Below are 13054 nucleotides of genomic sequence, written 5' to 3' on the forward strand. Positions count from 1 at the left end.
TCTCGGACTCGACAGCCTCTGGTCTTGGTCTTGTCTTGGTCTCGGGTTGGGTGGTCTTGAACACAACACTGGTGGATGCTAACTTCAGCATCATTACCATGCAATGCTTAGCCAATGTCTCGTTAGTGCTTACAATATGTTTGTTGTTTGTCACTCCGTCACTGTTTTCAGCGAGGGAGAATAAAATGCAGTCACAAAAACTAATGGAGGCTTCTTCAACCAATTAGATGAGAAGTTATTAACTGGCCATGTAAACAACTTTTCAAAATAATTTTTTCTCCCGACTACAACTATTTCACTCAACTTTAAAACCTGGCCCCATGAAAGACATAGTTTACCAGATGACACATGTTGAGGGCAACTTGATGGCAACATTGCAAAACAAACAAGAATTACTCAGCCATTTCAATATCGCCAGATCTCATTTCTCTGGCAATGAGCGAGTATAATTGGGTAAAAACCTTAAAGGTATTCAGTCATGTTAACCTCCCAAGCTGACTGTCTTAGCATAAATGAAAATTAAGATATTTGTGAACTCTACAGGCAAACAGAAAAGTGTTGTTGCACAGGTATTCGAAGCCTATAACAAAAAGCTGAAGGCAGCAAGGTTCATCCCATTAATATCCCAGCAGAAGAAATTAATGCATTGACTGAGCTCGACATTTTTTGTCTTCCTATAAAGAGAAACATGGAGGAGCTTGGAATGAAGCTCCACACATTATGAAAGCCATTATCTTCAGCTGCCAGTCTCGATGGCAGAGAGAGAAAGCTGGTAAGCCTAAACTAATAGGCAGAATGAGAGGTGCAAAAAAGTAGGGGACTGGGTCAGATCATCTCTCACTCCCTATCCTCCAATTACTGACAGACAGTTGAGAATATGAAATGAGACCAAGGATTGAGAAATATTCATATCTTTTCTGAATGGTATTAAACCCTGACAGGGCGAAAGAAAATGAATGGTGGTTTCAATTTCTGCCATGTATCAAATCTGACAAGATATTAAACTGATCTCAAATCACAGACTGTCCGTATCATTGCCAAGACAAAATAGGATGTTCTCATTTTGGGCCATAAGATAAGATTTATTGCTAAAAAGACACAAATTGACATTCTCAAAATGACTACTCCAATCCCTCCCTTTCATCAAATTATGAAGGAAGCTGTGGAGCTTGATGTTTACAGAGACTCAACTGGCAGTTCAGCCGTCACAGCAGAAAAATAGCAAGCATGACATAGTTCAGACTATTTCACGACAAACAAAATCCCATAAAAATCAACCAATGCAAGAGAATCATCCAAAAAACAAATTGATATTCAATGTTTTCTTAAAGTGCTGGAAGGTCATTTTAACATAAACGAAGTGTGTTATAACAAGGACTACTTTTAAGTACAAGATACTTTTTTAATGAATATTAATATAACTTTCATCATTGGTATAAATTTCTCCTCTCCCTGCCAGATTGTTGTTGTAAATAAGAATTTGTTCTTAACCTATAAAGATGAAATATATTTTTAAAAAATCATTATGATAAAGGCATGCAACACGAATTTGTGGCAGCAGCATTTTTTTTCCACATCCATCAATTTGTCCAGCTTCAGCTAAAATAATTCAAAAAAAAAAAAAATAACAAAAAAAAAAAAAACGCAAACACACACTTGCACCCCTTGAGAAATACAAGCCCTTTTCTTTTTTTTATTATTTTTTTTTATCGCTTCCGGATACTCTTTTCAATTCTGGCCACCTCGAGCATCCAACACTGGCTCGACCACTTCAAAAAACACATCTCATAAAAAAATCAGGAGGCCTGTCTGACATGTGTCCCCGTGCCCTGATGGCACGCCTACACCAAAGAACAGCATTGATTTTCTGTAACGTGGGGTCGGATTAGCCCTCTACAGGGATTAGCTGCCTGTGCAAGGCCTCAGGGTTCGCTATAAAACTAATAATTAATTTAAACAGCCGGGCCTGTAGAAGGATACACTCACTACATGCTCCCAGCGTGAGAAGGTGAGTTTGAATGACAAACTGTCTTGGATTCAGAGTGGAAAGACGCTATAGGTCTCCTATATGTCTAACTTGATTCTGGCAAATACCCTCCATGTAAATAAATATTATATGAAAATATTTTTATGTCTTTGCTAAAAAAATTACATTTGGCGATACTTAAAGGATGTCCTAAAGCATGTAGACTTATGTTCTAGGTAGCCTCTATGGTACAGTTTGAAAATGGCTCTGGGTTGATCCGACTGATAAAACAACATATTATTCAAATCACTGATTTATAGACGTAATCACAGTGTTCCCCCAGGCTCAATTTTAGGTCGCATTCCTAATCTCTACAGGGATTGTGAGCTCATCTGGAATAATGATTTAATTTTCCACTGTTATGCAGATACAATACAGAGGTTGATATTGCTATTTAACACATTGATACCAGAACATTTCTACTTTAAACAGTTGCAGCTCAGATAGTTTCCTTAGTTGCCACACCCATATATGTTTGTGTGATTCATTGATTGACCGATTTGTCCTTTGTTACTGTTCAACATGATCAATGTAATGTAGAGTAAATGCTTTCGAATACACTTGAGATATATTTAAATCTCAGCTGCTCAATCTGAATGACATTGTAGAAATGTCCAACAGTCAAAACTCAGCAATTCATCATCTAAAAGGTTGTCTGTATTCACACAGTAAATTTTGGGTCAACTGTTGCAACAACTGTGAACAAAGTGAGTGCACAGACTCAAATTTGATCAAGTTTTGCCTCATAAATGTAGTGACAGGTAACCCAGTGTACTTTGTGCACAAAATCTCAAATGTCACTTTTATGGCAGCAGCTGTCATGCAAATGGATAAAAAAAAATCATCAGTCAGTCAATCACATCTTCTCCAAGCAAGCTTTTACTATCAGTTTCAGAGCCTTATGAAGAAACATTGCTGTGTAAAAATGTACTTTTGTAAAGAAAATTGTATCAAGATTTTATATTATATATTTATTACATATTGACATGGACACCTCTCATTTCCTAAGCACTGCAGTCAGCCTTACAAGTTCATCCTACAGCATACTGTTGCCAGCAGTCACAGCAGTACCAAGCTGAATGGTGGTAATCAGTAGAAAAATTCAACTGAGTTCAGCACTGATTAACAGTTTACCGGCAGAGGAAAGGTTGGCTAATTAGCCAGCTAACATTAGCTTTCTGTGTATTCCATGAGTAGCAGAACAGCAAGAAGTGCTAATAATCTTAAGCCTTTTGCCACTCTGTTTAAAAATTAAAAGAAATTAAAAAAGTCATCGGAACAGTATTTGCCGTGTAAAATACTCAATTTTGTTTTAGCAGTAGCAAAACAATAAAATGATTGTTGTATTTTATAAGAACTTTGATCATCTTGCTTTTTTCCCCTTTTATTTTTAGGATAAATGCAGTATCCCAACTAATCAAACCATACAAAGTAGTAAACTAGTAGCTATTATATTAACTTATGTATTGGATTTAATAAGTATGGCTGTTAAACACAATGGCGTGTTCCATGCATATTGCTGGGTATTCTCCAAAACAAAGAGCCAAAAGCTGTGTAAATAACACTCTCTTTGGGAGGATTTCTGTTCAGCTTGAAGTGAAATAAAAACAATGAAAACCAATACAAGCCAAAGCACTTCATGGCAGCTCTCAGTTATTACCCCCTCCTCTTACCTAGCGACCAATAAGGGTTTCCATACTCGGAGACGGTAAAGGGATTTCTCCTGCTCATCTGCAGACTTTGATCTGACTGACACAGAAACGGCCTTCAGATCACAAGTCTGCAGACCCTGTTGGGCCTCTCTGGCTGGTCTGCTTGTACATGTACTCTTCATCCCTGTGAGGATTCCTTACCCTCCTCCCATTTCCTTTCGTCTCTCCTTTATCCCTTCTTCTTCCTCCTCTTCATCTGCCTCCTCCTTCTGCTCTTGCTCTGCTGTTTGGTGCTTTTGAAGCATCTGAGTACAGACATGTTCTGAGCTTTGGAAGACCCAGGGGCCCGTGAACCAGACAGAGGAAAGAAAATAAAGAAACTCTACAGTGCCCCCAATACAAAAAGCTATCTTGCCATTACCACTGGGGATAAACTCTTAAACATCACCAAATGCCTGGGCAGACATGGAAGATCAGAGGGGTATTTGGTGTGCTGCTCTCATAATCATACTGTTAGCTAATAGGGCAGTTAGTAGGAGAGCAAGTATGATGGGAGATGATGTATTTATCCTGATGAATAAACACTGCTTTAAAAGGGTTTAAAAAAAGAGAGCCTGTTGGGCCTAAAAATGGGAAGGGTTGCTCCTTGTAGTTTTTTCCAGCACAGACATGTCAGCAGAATAGACATGAAACATGCCATCACTGGTTCTTATCTCAATATGTCCCTGGGTGGAAAAGTGAGGCAACAGTTTACTGATGTCTTGCAGCCTGCCTGACCATTAAAACATATTTCCATGCTGATGGATGTCAGATGTAGCTGCAAAAGAACTGTAACTTGCCCTTGATTTCTGAGCTCATTCTTTTACTCTCGTTTTATAAACTTGCTCTTCGTGGTTCGCAAATGGAGTTGGTGAGTGCAGACAGTAAACAAGAAGATGGGAGCGAGTGAAAGCAGAGGGACTGTTATCTCGGGCAAATCTTCTTGTCTGACCAACATCAACCTCTACGGATAGCGGCTTGGATGGACAGTCGGAGGTTTTTATAAGCGAAAGCTGTGAAAGATGTGAGTAAGCTTATCTAAAATGGAAACAGGAAATGAGTTACAGCTGCGCTGAGAATGTGGCGCAGCTGTCCAGGGCTTGACAGTTGGAGGATTTTACAAGAGTATAGGGAAACAAAAAGAGGAATCGCACAATCGAGGGGTTATGTGCAAAAACAATCCCACTCAAGTTATTGTCAAATAATGATTAAACCTTGTTAGAATATTTATAAAATGCATTATTATGCCCTCACCTTCACAACTCTGTTAAAGGAAAGACATTAGGAAATAGTGAGGCCCTTTTCTCCAGCACAAGCTTCCAACTCCACTTTATTGAGTAGGATTTATTTGTCCTCTGACAGAATTTATCATGCGGCCCCTCTTAAAACACAGCAAAAATTGCAATCATCCTCTAAAACTTTGGCATGAATGCATTCATGTATCTGTCTTCACTTTTCACCCCCGGGTGCACAAGGAGAGACTATGGGAGATTGGAAACCATGAAGCGACCAAAACTGCTGAGACCATACCAAAAGGAAGTTCCTTTGTTCATCGTCCAAAACGGGCTCCAAACCTTTTTTCCTCCCCGTCTTTATGCCACCTGGGATTCAGCCAAGGAAGTAGAAGTACGGCTGCCCCTCTCCATGCTTTGTTCTAATATGTTCCATGCTTTCCAGTTGCTTATATCATCAATCTAGGAGATGGCTAAATGTGATGGGATGAACATAAACAGCGCCTGAGTTATGGGCTGAAAGACACACATATTTAGTCTCAAGTGAAAGCCCGGCACTCTTTTTTTTTAATGTAAAAAAAAAAAATGTACATATGGAGAGGACCTGACTATCCTAAATGACTTGAGCATGTGGTGTACACATTAAAATCTTTGTCACAGCGGAAAAGAGCTAAAGAGAAAGAATCTGCTTAATGATATCAAAATTCCCCTATAATATCAGTTTCAAGTAGCAAATATGTAATTGACAGCTGAGTGTCAGTACTAATCATCCATCCTTTAATGTTCGCTTAAAAATGCACACCCTCATGTCAAAACCTGAGTTCATATTAACTCTCCCCAAATGGTCTACTTAGTATACATGTCACTAATGAATTATACATCTGACTTTATTCCCCCCCTCGCTCATATTTACATGGTGTTTCGGCAGAATTTGTGTAGCGCTTGTAAAGTATTTAATAAATGTTTAAAAATGTACGAGACCAGAGATCTTAGCCAGAGCATGCAACGCGCAGTGGATGTTTACACAAAATCAAAAGAATCTGGTACGCCTATCAAAATGACTAAATCACATGAATAGTTTGTTTTTCAAATGCCAAAACAGAAAAAAAAAAAAAAAAAGATGGAGTCCACTTGGACCCCGTCAGCTCAAATCATAAAGATCTATCACTGGCTTTGCACTCTGCTAAAACACCAAGGAAACATATTGCAGATTTTAAGACCCATTTTACTCAGCCAGACTGTGTACTAAAACTAATTGGATTTCTGTCAATGAAGGAAAAATATAACCCTGGGACAGCTTTGAGCTCAATAGCTCTGACTGTCCAACTGTGCATGAGGGAGTGGGACCTTACCACATGCCAAGCACCAGAGAGCAAAATTAAATCAGTGGTCAACATAAAATATTAAAATAGCATGGTATCGAATTTTTGAGGAATGATGTCAGGGTGGCTCATTATGGCCAGCAAGGCAGTGAATTGAGCTATATTTAGTGGGTGATAATTGAAATCATGGCTGTAGTCATTACCACTGACAAGTTTCTAAATAATACCCAATAAATTCTGCCTTTTTAGCAGGGTTCCCATGACAGCTGGCTACGCTGAAAAATAAAGTACAGAAACAGAATTGCTTTTCCTCCTTTTTTCCCCTTCCCCCAAACCCAACTCTCCTCTCTCCCTTTCTTTCTCTCTTTTTGAGCCAATAAAATGTCAGCTTTTATTCTCCTCCTCCAAAGTGTTGGCGAGATGTCAGCAGGCCCTTCTAATGTTCAACCACTGTGAGCTGAAGGCCTGTAAATCTTGGGAGTCTGTGGCACGCAATCCATCTTGGGATATACAATAAAAAATGTGACGTGGTCATAAAAGGAACAGCATCACTCACTGGTGTATATAATGTGAACAAAAAGAACGTAAAGCTGTTCTTTTCCATTCAGGATGCTAAGCCACAAGATGGTCTTTGATTGAACAGGAAAGCAGGTTTGGGAAGGCGATGGGAAGCTGATGGCAGCTTTTGACAGTGATGGGTCTAGAGCATTTGCTGTGTTTTAACAATCAGTTAAAGATTTATACCATACGCACCATATTCACGGTAAAATGCATTGTGTAGATGAAGCCCGACATGAACAGCTACTTGACTGGGTTAAACCACAGAATGCATGGTGTTAGCAAAGCAGCTGTTCATCTATGACAATCTGTGCAGTACACAACAGAGGTTTAGGTACGAGAGACCATTCTTCAGTAACCCTCATGAAGGATGCAGTGCAGCACTTTTTATGTGTACTATAATTTCTCTAATTTTTAGCTCTTTAATAGAACTTCAGGTAAGGCAGCAACTACTTAACAAAACCCCATTTTAAAAAAATATAAGCTATCCCATCTACTAAATAAACTTATATATTTTTAAGGAATAAAAGAGTAAGCCAATAATGATTCATCTAACTGAAAAAGAATGGTACTGATGTCGTTTGGTTTCACGCCTTGCATAATATTCTTCTGTGATTTGAGTAATACTGAGAATATTTGCAGCTTAGCTGAGTAGATTGTTGCAATGACCAAACTTGGCATGCTTTAAATTGATCACACCACAACTAACCTCAAGAAGCTTGAAAAACAATGAGACTTTGACTTTGTGATTACACAAAGCCAAGGCACTTATCAACACTAAATTTATTACACAAGCCTTTGTAGAAAGATGACAACTGAGGATGAAAGGCAAAAAAACAACAAAAAAAGAACAATACAAGTCAAAGATCAGTGGTACCAAATCTATTGTTAATGCAATGAGTGTGTTTATGCCTTGAGACAGTGTCTCACCAACAACATTTTCAGAAATAACACTCCTAGGGCGCCAGTGTTTGTGACTAGCTCCCTAAGACAGCAAGTAGAACTGGAAGTCAGGAACTAAATATACATAGCAGGAGGTGTTTGCTAATGTGCTGAAGCAATAGTCAAGAGTGAATATATTTAGTGAGCTGAGCAATGGAGGGAGAAGTGGGGCAAAATGAATTCATGCATTTATAGATCTCAACGTCAGGCTTAGCTGTTTAACAACTGTATTCAAACGTTTTTAGAGAGAAAACCAAAAATATGTGGAGAAATGGATAAAGCTATACTTGAATAACAATGGTACAGATTCCAAAATCATTTTCATGCAAGAATTAAGAGGGCAACTCATGCCTTTAGAAAAAACAACTAAGTTCAGATCAACATCTTTCTACATTCCTTACTTATGTATAAACTGACTGCCTCCTCATTGCAGGAATAGAAATTTAAAAGTTCATAGAGTGCAGGTCTTTGTAAATTGTCAACTTACCGATTTGAACATTTAGTTTTTAGGTGTGGTGCACACTACCTTTTACATTTGATTATGGCAGCAACTGTTTCTGAAATCTCATTCCCAAAAACACAGTGAAGGATTTTCTGGTCTAATATGAGATGGTCAACTAATACATTTGTCTATGAACTAGAAGGGATTCCAGCTCACGACAGTATTTGAAAATGGACTTTGTTTATGAGAATATAGATATTGGAACCATAAAAAAATATATATTAAAAGATTAAAGTCTTTGCAGTCTCAAACTCAATTAAAACCATAGTCTTAATGTGTAAATCTTCTATCAAACGTTTAGACTTCAAGACTCAGAAAGCCAAGAAATACATGAATGTCAGCAGCTTCACTGGGAATATGGTCAAATTAAAGGAAAACAAACTGATTTAAATAATCTGGCCTAGGCTGAAAACCACATTATTCCATAATCGGCATCCTAATTTGCAAATGACGTCACAATAAATATATTATTTAAGACTGTTTTATTAGAAATGCTAAATGAATGTAAACTAATGCTCTTTGGGTTGTTGTTTTTTTTCTTCCCCAAAATGTCTGGGTATTAAACTGTGAACATTAATTCATTTGAATTTGTACAGGAATTTCAGCAGTATAAATACTTTTCCAAGATGTCGTAATTTGTCCCATTTAAATGAAATTTAGATTAGCTAAATAATGCAATTCAGTACAGAATATCTTAAATGTTTAAAAATATTTTATCTGGTTTAAGTCTTTTCTTTTTACTTCCCCACATCTCTGGGGACTCTGTGTCTGCACTGTTTTCAAATACCTTTAATAGATGGGAAAAAGGTTGCAGCAATCCTGCAAATACATACACACACGCACACAATATAATCTCAAATTGGACAAATATAAGAACAAGACAAGTTATCCATTAAGAATCCACATCCTCTGTTCTACATCATCCCAATGTGTTCCCAGGGGTAGTACGTCATTTAAAGAACATCCCAGTGAAAATTAAAAACGTAGATTTTTTTTCCCAGTTCCACTGAATGATACAAAATATCACTGTTCTTCATATGAATAAGTTATTTCCTGCCAGACCATGTCCCTTTTATCTATCTGGTTTAAATCTCTTAGGGTTGGGAGAGCTCTGCATACTCCTTAATTGATGAGACACAGATCAGGTTATCCTGGAATATGTGCCTAAACAGGCCTGATAGATGGGATATGGAATACATTTCCTCAGCAGAACAGAGTACGCCGCTACTATTACCAGAAATACCCACACTACGCTCCCAGTTAAGTGATTTGAGGACTTCATACTGCCAACGTTTCATATCCGCTCTTGCTAACTGACACTTTATCTGCATACCGGCATCTCTGCAGATTGAACACTTAGGCAAGACAATGACAGGCTCTCTTCCTGTTGTCACTTCTCATATAGGGCCAAGTCTAATGCTGCTTACTGGGCTTCTGCCAATAGAAGACCCCCCACCCCTTCGTTCTCCTCCTCCCATCACCATCAAACAACCAAACTCTACCTAGCCTGGTTAGAAAAGGAGCACTTGATGTCTGTGACACTCATTTGTCAATTAGCAGGCCCCTTCCAGTGTTGACATACAGCAACTTGAAAGACAGAGTGCCGTCTGTGACGAATTAAAGGAGACAGATGAGTGAGGCTTGAGCGGTGGAGTAATACTATAATGTTCCTCAGATATGAATATAAAACGACACAGTTGACAGGCCATACAAGGTTTTATTTCATTTCTCAGTGTTCCAGGCCTCCCTACTTTGTCTTCTTTGTTCTCTTTTCATCAGACTACTTACATCTCATTTTGACAGCCGGGCGACATTTAGAGCACTTTCGTTTTAAAAGGCAAGTTAGCATACTTGATTTGTCATTAAAATGCAAAACGCCTGCCATCACCAACATGGCCTGGGCGAACACAAACCCCGTTAGACACACACCAAGACAGACATAGACATACACATAGTCAAACGTTTTGTGCGTTTATATCTATTGTATGTCTTTAAAATGTTAAAATAGGAAATGTCATTGTTTCAAATCATATAGCGAGTTGTGCTGCATACAAACCAGATAGGTTATTGGCTATATTCAAGATCAATGGGATTAGCAATTAAAAGGTTTTGGATGGATTCCATTGGGTCTTAATGTCCACAATTGATATATATTGATATAGGTGGCCAACACAGTAAAGCCCACATAAAATGGCAAAGACAACATGATCATTGAAGACACAATGAGTGAAGAGCATGTGGGTTTATCACACACTGCTATGATTGCACAAATCAAAAATACCGTAAGTGAATGTTTTTCTAACAACTGTGTCAAGGTGGTGGCTTTCAAAGCAAAAGAAATTTAGGAGGTTAAAACTTCTTATCTCTATTTAGTATTTACACATCTAAGCAAAAGTCAATGATCTTTATCTGCTGTTGCCTAGATGTAAAACAAATCACCTTGAAAACTGTGTTTTCTGATGTATTTTCAGACTGAAAAACTAATTAATCTGAGGAAGATAAAACAAAAATTTTCAGTATTTGATCTATTAAAAACAGGACAGAAACTATTGGTGTATTAATAAAAAAAACTGATCCTCCTCTTGTACTTTCATGTGGATGGAGCTTAAGCAAACTATATTCTATACTCAGGCAGATTCCTAAATAGACTTTTAGAGACATTACTTTTCTTGCAGTCTGAAGGTTTTTATGCCAACAATGGATTAAGTTAACAATTAGCAAATTGATAAGTTAGCAAAACAGCATCTTAAAATTTCCATTCACCTTGCAGAACACACTTATTTGACTGTTTTGTTTACTTAGATAAATAGAGCCTTCAAGTGAATGTCTTCAAGAGAGAGTCCAATGTAAATAAAACAAACAAAAAAAACTAAACAAAAAAAAGAAGTATTACTTTCCGAGCCAACTTTGCATTTAACAGAATACTTTATTATTCTGCAATTTAGGCCTGGAATATCTCAGGATGAATACACAACAGTCTGTGCATTGTGTCGATCATACTGGAAAAAAAAGAATAAATTGGGAATGTTTTTAAGGATTTACCAAAGTGATTTGTTTGTAAAGAGACATTGTAAATACAAGCATCACTGTTAGCATCATGTGTGATAGACACAGACATGTGTCTTCCTCAATCCGAATGAGTCCAGGGTGATAACACTGAATATAACAGATGCAGGCACCGAAAGTGCACCCCAGTCACAGGGAGAACTCATGTCAATGCAGCACATGCCACCTCGCTGCAATGTGTACACACCTGACCTGGAACAAAGTGGACAATACAACCCTAACCAAGCCCGTCCCGAAACAGAAATCTCACCGTGAGCCACACTTCTCAACACATTGATGAGACAGGCTGACACCACAGCACACCGAGGCAGAGGTGTGGGTGTGACAGCCCACTGCCATAATTTCATCCTGCCATTACCTGCCCAGCCACTCACAATTGTACTCCCAGAGACAGATCCACACGAGCACAGGTGCACAAGCCTACACAGGAACCAAGCATATGTACAGCACACCAAAACACACAGGACTCCGTTAAAGATGGAGACAGCTCCTTGCTTCTCATTGCGACTCATTGTCAGCTTGCCGGATGATTGTTGTCAATTGAACTGACAGAAATAAGCGTATTAGCTACAACAAGCTCTGGCAATGTCTCCCTCTCGATTTGACTTGAGCAGCAAGAAGAAGTGCATAATGCTGAAGGCAGTCCACTGAGTTTGCCTAAGATGTGCATCTATTTACACCTGGTGTACTAGAGCTGACAGTGAAATGAAGTCATGGTGTCAATATGAGAACGTTTCCACTGTCTGACAGGAGTTGTCAGTTCAATTTGAAATGATGCTTAAATAAAGAATTTGATACACTTATTTGATGTGTCAATGTTCACTCCCTTCCAGAGATCAAATGTGAACAGTAGAACTTTATATGCTTGATGAAATTAAAAATGATAAATGTAATACAAGCAGTTGTTCAGTAAATAACGTGCATTTGTGTAAGTATATAATTATTTGTATACATAAATAACCAGGATAGATGATATTCTTTCCCAAGTTAAACAATTAAAACTCCACAATATCTAATATCCATCTTAAAACAGATACGAAATATTCTTAATTATAAAACAAAACAATTTTCTGTTCAATTCCTCAAAACAACAATGTGAATAAATAAACAAATAAATAAATGAATGGATGGGTAAATGAATTTAAAGGACGAGTGATCTAGTCGGTCGGATGTCAGTAGCACTCCGGCCTCAAATCTGGGATATTCAACATGTTGGATTGTCTTGGTCCAACATTCTAATGTATCTGGTGTTTCCCGGAAGACACAGACTGTTAAATTTGACGTTTAGACAATCAGAAAGCGAGGTGACGGGAACATGTACGGAAATACAAAATTCAAAACTGCCACCAAGGCGCACCAAAAAGTCTGGAGGACATCATATTGTTGCGTTGTCGTATTGTTTTTTTTCGCTGTAAAAACAGCCCACAAACTATCACCATTGTTGCCATTGTTTCTTCTCCGTCGGCCATGTTTATTTACCCTAAACTCATGTCTGATCTCGAGAAGTTTTACGAGATTTCCCATCCAACACTTCAAGGTTTATGAGGAAAATCTGTTTGTGTGTTGTATTTCCCATGTGGTTTTACACCACACAATGTAGGCCCAAACATGTTCTATTTATTTACATTTTATTATCATGAATGAGGTTTTGAAAATCAACTGATATTTAAAATGTTGCTGTGGGAACCAGACGTAAGGAATCAAACATTTATTTT

The sequence above is a fragment of the Poecilia latipinna genome, unplaced genomic scaffold, assembly GCF_001443285.1.
Source record: "Poecilia latipinna isolate Pla-1442-1.1 unplaced genomic scaffold, P_latipinna-1.0 Scaffold241, whole genome shotgun sequence".
Classification (NCBI taxonomy): domain Eukaryota; kingdom Metazoa; phylum Chordata; class Actinopteri; order Cyprinodontiformes; family Poeciliidae; genus Poecilia; species Poecilia latipinna.